This window comes from Engraulis encrasicolus, chromosome 18 (assembly GCF_034702125.1).
Source record: "Engraulis encrasicolus isolate BLACKSEA-1 chromosome 18, IST_EnEncr_1.0, whole genome shotgun sequence".
In the NCBI taxonomy this organism is placed as follows: Eukaryota; Metazoa; Chordata; class Actinopteri; order Clupeiformes; family Engraulidae; genus Engraulis; species Engraulis encrasicolus.
Genome location: NC_085874.1, coordinates 12,274,825 through 12,281,571, shown reverse-complemented (window position 1 = coordinate 12,281,571; position 6,747 = coordinate 12,274,825).

The following is a 6,747-nucleotide window of genomic DNA, read 5'->3' as shown; positions in this document are numbered from 1 at the left end:
CACTCTCTCTTTGACATCTGTCATTAGGCCTAATTCAATAGCACATTTTGATTCAATTCACACAACAGCCTACAATTCATAGATTTTTACACCAAAAGTTCTGCGAGTGTTAAATTGAGTGTTAAATGTTCAGTCTGACTGGAGCCCAAGGTCTGGTACCCTGGCTGCAGAATAGAATGCATGCTGCCTTTCAGATCGGAATGATTGTGCAAAATAGCACGGCATTTCTCAGGCTAGACTTAAAATGTTTGGTATGTGTACATTACAAAGCAAGCAGCCGACCTTGTTGTGGGAGAACTGGAGATAGCTACGGCGACATCACGACCACCTGAAAACTGACTGTCATGAACAATCAATTTATTGACAAAACAAACTGTTCCTCAAGAGTGAGAGAGAGCCAGTGTGTGTATACTGTAACATTGCATGCGAAAGACAGAGAGAGAGAGAAAGAGGGAGAGAGAGAGAGTGCAAGGCTAAAGGCTAAGTGAGATTGAGAGTGTGTGTATACAGTGACATTGCATGCGAGAGAGAGAGAGAGAGAGAGAGAGAGAGAGAGAGAGAGAGAGAGAGAGAGAGAGAGAGAGAGAGAGAGGAGGAGGATCATTCAATACTAAAGGCACTGAAGAGGAGCGGGGCAAAGTAAATAAAGGTAAATTCATCAAGGGGAGATGAGGACAGACCTGTGTGATAAGACTAAGGGTGTTGTCACACCTGTGGGGTATTCTGAGAACATGGTGATAAACCAGGCTTATGGTGTTTTCACACCTGGTCAATTTCAACTATTTAAGTCAGGGATGTCAAACTCAGGCCCGGGGGCCAAATTTGGCCCGCGGAACCATTTTATTTGGCCCGCGAGATCATTTCAAATGTGTATTATAGTCGGCCCACATACACCATTAATATATAGCGTGACATGACTTGAACATGGAATTTGCTGTGTCACAGGATGTGCAGATACATTTTAACTAACAAATATGATGGGAAAGACTGTATGCACAATTTAACTACGAGTATGAAGTGCATGCATGCACAATTTTAGTCCATTTGTAAAAATAATTGTTGAGTTCGGCCCTCGACTTCGTTCCAGATTTTGATTTTGGCCATCAGTCAATTTGAGTTTGACATCCCTGATTTAAGTGAACTCAGACATGTGAGTCAGCATTTTCTGCGTATGACGCCCTCGGAAGTGAACTGTACTGAGACCTTTTTTTGACATAGTCTCAGTGCACTTCACTTATTAGTCCTGACAAGTTGTGTAATTGCTTGAGGAGAGCTCTAGTCTATAGGACCGGGTGTGATCAAAAAGAGGACGCAAGGCCCTGCCGCGGCCTGGCGGTGGGGCACTGTGTTGCTACGCCGGTGACCCTGGTTCGATTCCCGCTAGGGTCATTTGCCGATCTTTCCCCGTCTCTCTCCCCACACACACGTCCTGTCATCATCTCCACTTTCCTATCAATAAAGGCACAAAAGCCCCTAAAAAAATCTTTAAAAAGGACTCACACCCCATAAAAGTCTAATGTGACCAGAAAGAGCAGCTGGTACACTCACAATATATACAAAATCAGAACGGAGACCTTCTGATGTTGGTTATCATTTTCTGTAAAACTATGATTTTAAAAACTCAGCCGTACATTCTACATCTTCCATCCCAAATTCCTGTCACATCCTTCTGACAAGTGTATTTATCATAGATTTATCATAGCTAAGGACTTTCCTGTGTCCTTTGCCCTTCTTACATGGCATCACCTACTTTCTACATCATTGTGTCCTTCGCCCTGACTAGGTCAGGGTCTCAAGCTGAAAAGGTCATGCACTGTCTTCGGCAACCTGTCAGTCCATCTGTCAGCCCCAAGACTCCTGGATGTGTGCGAAGTTGACCTCAACAACCAAACTTCTGCACCTATCAATCACGTTGTGTGTGTGTGTGTGTGTGTGTGTGTGTGTGTGTGTGTGTGTGTGTGTGTGTGTGTGTGTGTGTGTGTGTGTGTGTGTGTGTGTGTGTGTGTGTGTGTGTGTGTGTGTGTACATGGGTGGAGACTGTGGAGACCAGACCAATTTGAAGACCCCTCATGCCAGTCGCCTGGTGAGAACATGCTCTTAACTTTATCACCCCGACGTCAGATGTCAGAGCAGCAAATTGACTGATATTTTCCTGTCAAAGACAATGTGTGCTCTGTCTAAACAGGCAGCTTTGATTGCACTTCGACTGAATTAAAAGGGTGCCTCTCACGGATGTCTTTTTTTGTTATTTCTTATTTATTTTGAGTGCATTAGACCAGTGCTTCTCAAAGTGGGTTGTAAGCCCCCCTGGGGGGGCGCGGAGGCATCTCAGGGGGGGCGTGTGACATCTGATTTTGGGTTTTCTTCCCCCAAGGAAGTGATTTCCTGTCTCGCCAATAAGCCAATACGTTTTAAGCATTATATATATAATTATAAACATTATATTATTAATTGTCATATACAGTAGGAAATAGGAAATGAACACACATCTGCATTCCACTTCCCTCTTTTAGTTTTATATTACCAGTCACCTCTCCTTTGATTCTGCACCGCGCAGCGATAGTAAAATCAGTCTGCACGAGTACTGCTGTTGCTTGGGGGGCGGGGGGGCTCGGAAGCATCCAGACCCTCTGAAGGGGGGAATGATGGGAAAAGTTTGAGAACCACTGCATTAGACTAACGTTTCAACAAGCGTCTTCATCAGAGCACTCAGGGAAATGGTTTGAGGATGCCCAGAATAAATTGGGGATCCTCAGCAGGTGTGCGTAAGGTGGGGTGGATTTCACCCGAACCAAGATCACCAATGTGCCGTGCCATGCTTATAGTGACTTTCTGAAGACAAAGACAAAGGGGTTTACACACAAAAAGGATAAGATGTCAGACAATATACCAACATAACATTGACATATACCTCGTTTATGTCTTCTTGGCATTATAAAGTCTCCCTGTGCTCCTTTTTAAGGATGGTGCACATTGGATGAGAAGGCCTTGTGCCAGTGTAATAGTACTGTCATAGGCTAAACCTTACTCTTGACTTGGTTAAGGAGAGTAGAGACACCCAAGTAAGCTAAATGTAACCAAGTGAGCTATAACTCTCTCTCTCTCTCTCTCTCTCTCTCCCTCTCTCTGAGAGCTGGGTTTTTCTAAGCCTGTCGATTTTGAGGGGAGTCTACCGACATTGTAGACCTTTGATGCAAATGGGATGGCAGATGATACGAAAAAATTTGCCCAAACCATAATAATCCCTAACCCTTACCATCATCTCTGGTCTCTGAAGTGGTCTGTGTACCCAACCAATCTTTTGTGATCTATTTCTCCCACGTTCTATATTGCAGCTAGTTCAAATACACTTCAAAAAGTCATGACAACTTGTACGTCTTTGAGGATGCTGAGAAATGAGGTGCCATGGTAGTCTCCTGTTCATTTCCATGTTTCTCTAAGAGAGCACAGGAGAAGTGTTGGTGTCATAATGTGTAGCTTGTGTTTCAAAGGAAAATGAGAACTGGCTGAGACTTGTTTTCTGTTTCAATTGCAGGAAATTAAATTAGCATATAAATGTATCCTTGCATTCTATATAAGGAAACAGTATGACATGCATGATATCTATAATAATTTGAAGCTTGTTGAGAGACTGTTTAGTTCATATGCATATGCTACTCGACAGGATATAAATGAGATTTTAATGTTTTAATAATGAGTGAACATAGACATCATAGGCATACAACACAGTAAAAAATGTTTTGTAAAAAACGATTGAACGTCTTCTAGATTATCCCACTCTCTAAGAGTTGAATGAATGCTGTGTTTTTTACTCTGGAACCAGGGCTCCAAATTGAACTGGATTTGAGGTTTTTAAAAAATAAAAAATGTGGGTATGTTAGCCTTGAATGAATGAACACTTTCTAATGCAAGATGAGGGTCCAAATGCAAGCTAATTCATGTTTCATGTAGCCTACTTCAGAGGCTATATTTAGGTTTTTATAGGCTGAGGGCACCTTTTCCCAAATAGGGCTTAGGAATTCAGTGGGTGTTTTTTTGCAGGTGCCTTTGGCTTAAATGGGTAAACATCCACCAACTGGCCAAATGCTGGTGAGAATTTTAGTAGGCTATGGCTGGTAGAAAAGAAAGCTTACAAGCCACTTTGACCCATTAGTGAGTGTGTGTTTGGCTGGTAAGAGTAACATCTATACCGTTTTGGCTCGTGATTAAAAAAGTTTATCTAGAGCCCTGGGTGGAACGGTTGAGGAAAGGTAAAGTACTGATTAAAGTGAGAGGGAGACACGCATTAGTTGTCCTCTGCAAACTTCCCATCACCCAGTATGTGTCTTTGCCCATGTGCCAGACTCCTTATTTTGCTATCCAACAGAGAGCCAGATGTACGTGCATGTGGTAGCAGAGATGTCCATCTTGGCTTCTGGAGATAAGAGTCCTGTCAAACGTATTATATCTACAGAGAGGAAGAGCGAGAGCGAGGGAGAGGGAGAGGGAGGGGGGGGGGGGGGGGGTTAAGAGATGACAGGATTTGAACCTGAGTCCCCATGGGCACATTAGCACACCCTGTCACTGTACCCCTAATCATTGTCAAATATTTGATTTAACCTCTGTTTTTGACTTGGCTAATCGTAGTGAGTGAATGACACATCAGACAGGTGGGCTAATTAGTGAACCATCTGTGCTTTGTCCACATGGCGGTGAGGGGTCTATTTTTCTGAAGGCTTGAGTGACACTGTCTTGACAAGTAGCTGACAGCTTCCTTGTACCCATACAGTATATTCCCACTCTTAGAGCTTTTCAAATATGCAGTTGTCATTCAACTGTGGTCATTCATTCAGTCGTGGTCTATTTTTGCCTTGCCTGTGGATCCCGTTTGGTGATTGCATGCAGTATTTTTGATGATTGATTCATGTAGGCCAACATAATCTCCAAAGTGCAAATTGCTGTCAAAGCATTCAATCTACAGCATGCACACTCACACTTAAAGGATAACTTCAGTTAATTTCAACATGCAGTTGTAATGCTCACACTACCCTGGACTTTTCAGTACCTGAGTTTTTTTCTTCTTCTTCAGCCTTTTCCGAGATCTGGTCATTGTAATCGGGGCAGCTGTTTGTATACATTTCAAAAACATTTTTATTTATTCCCAAAAACATCCTAAAGGTTATGCAACATCAGCAGACAACTAGCAAACAGTGGTACCTTTTGGGAAAATATTTGGAGTAGGCCTATGTTAATAATAATAAAAAATGTAAACAAAAGCTGCCCCCATTAGAATAGCTCATATCTCGGAAAGGGCTGAGTCGAAAAATGTGGCATCACCGGGTACTGACAAGTCATACAACAGCAATACAACAGCATATTGAAATAGATGGAAGTGGTCCTTTAATGTTCCAGACTAGCATCACCTCAACATTCCAGTAGTTATACTGTATGAACCTTCAGTTCTCCAGTCCTATATACTCAACAATTAGCTCAATGTTATTGTCCAACTTCCCCTCAGTGTTCTTCTCATTACCCCCACCAAGGAGGTAATGTTTTTGTTCGCGTTGGTTTGTCTGTCTGTTTGTTTGTTTGTTTGTTTGTCTGTCAGCAGGATAACTCGAAAAGTTATGAACAGATTTGGATGAAGTTTTTGTGGAGTTGTTGGAAATGACAAAAGGAACAAGTGATTAAATTTTGATGGTGATCCGGATCACGATCTGGAACCAGGATTTTTTAAAAGATTCTTCATCATTGCGGGATAGGCTGAATTTTGATATTTGAGTTTCTAACTCCACAAAAAGAAGGTAGAAAGACTTGAACAAATATATAGGTTGTAACATAGTCAAATGTTCTATCAAACAGCTTCCTTGGCAGGGGTCTGCACTCTCTGGGTGCATTTCTAGGTCTATGTGTATATAGGCCTACTGTACTTGTCCTCTTTGAACTCGTAGACTTCTGCATTCAATAAACGCACCACTGCGCTCATATCAACAACAAAATGCCATTGATCTGGCACATAGTTTCACTTGGAATGAACAGATCAATCCAACGGACACACGTTGCAGGTTACTCTGTGACCTTGAGATGGTTTATGCGTTGTGTTCCCAATTCTACCTTGTCTTTGTGAGAAATGGACTAACATGATGTGCAGTCATCAAAAGCAAATACGCCAAATAGGCCAATGACTGTGACATAATGGCTTCACACCAATTTCATGGTGTGTACATGATGCGATAACATCTCTGTTCTTTCCTTTCATCTTGTCTAATACCCCATTTTTCCACAGAACTGGAGATAGACTGGAACATTTTTTTCTGGTACATCCTCATCACTCGATCGATGGCCTGATTTTTGATGTTTTTTTTCTCATATGCCGCTATTCCTTTCTCAACAGGGACTACCAAGGCACTTACAAACAGCAATTTTGTTTGCGTCAGTAACCCCAAATACCAAATATTTTTTGCAGTAATCACATAACCTCTGAGTGATGCTGTCTCACAGATCTATTTGGGATAAGAATCCAAAAGGTATTATTATTAAAGGTATTATTATCATAAATAGAAGTAGTTTGCTTTTTGGCAGTTTCTTGAGTTCCAACCTGAGAAACATACCATGGATACCCTCTGGGCCTGAATCCTGTTTATTCTCATATACATCAGCATAATGGCAGTAGTCAATTCATAGACTGGACAAATATCCTTTTTTACGACATAGCTGCAGCCCTGCCGTGGCCAACCGGTAGGGCACTCGGCTACCATGTGACTGACC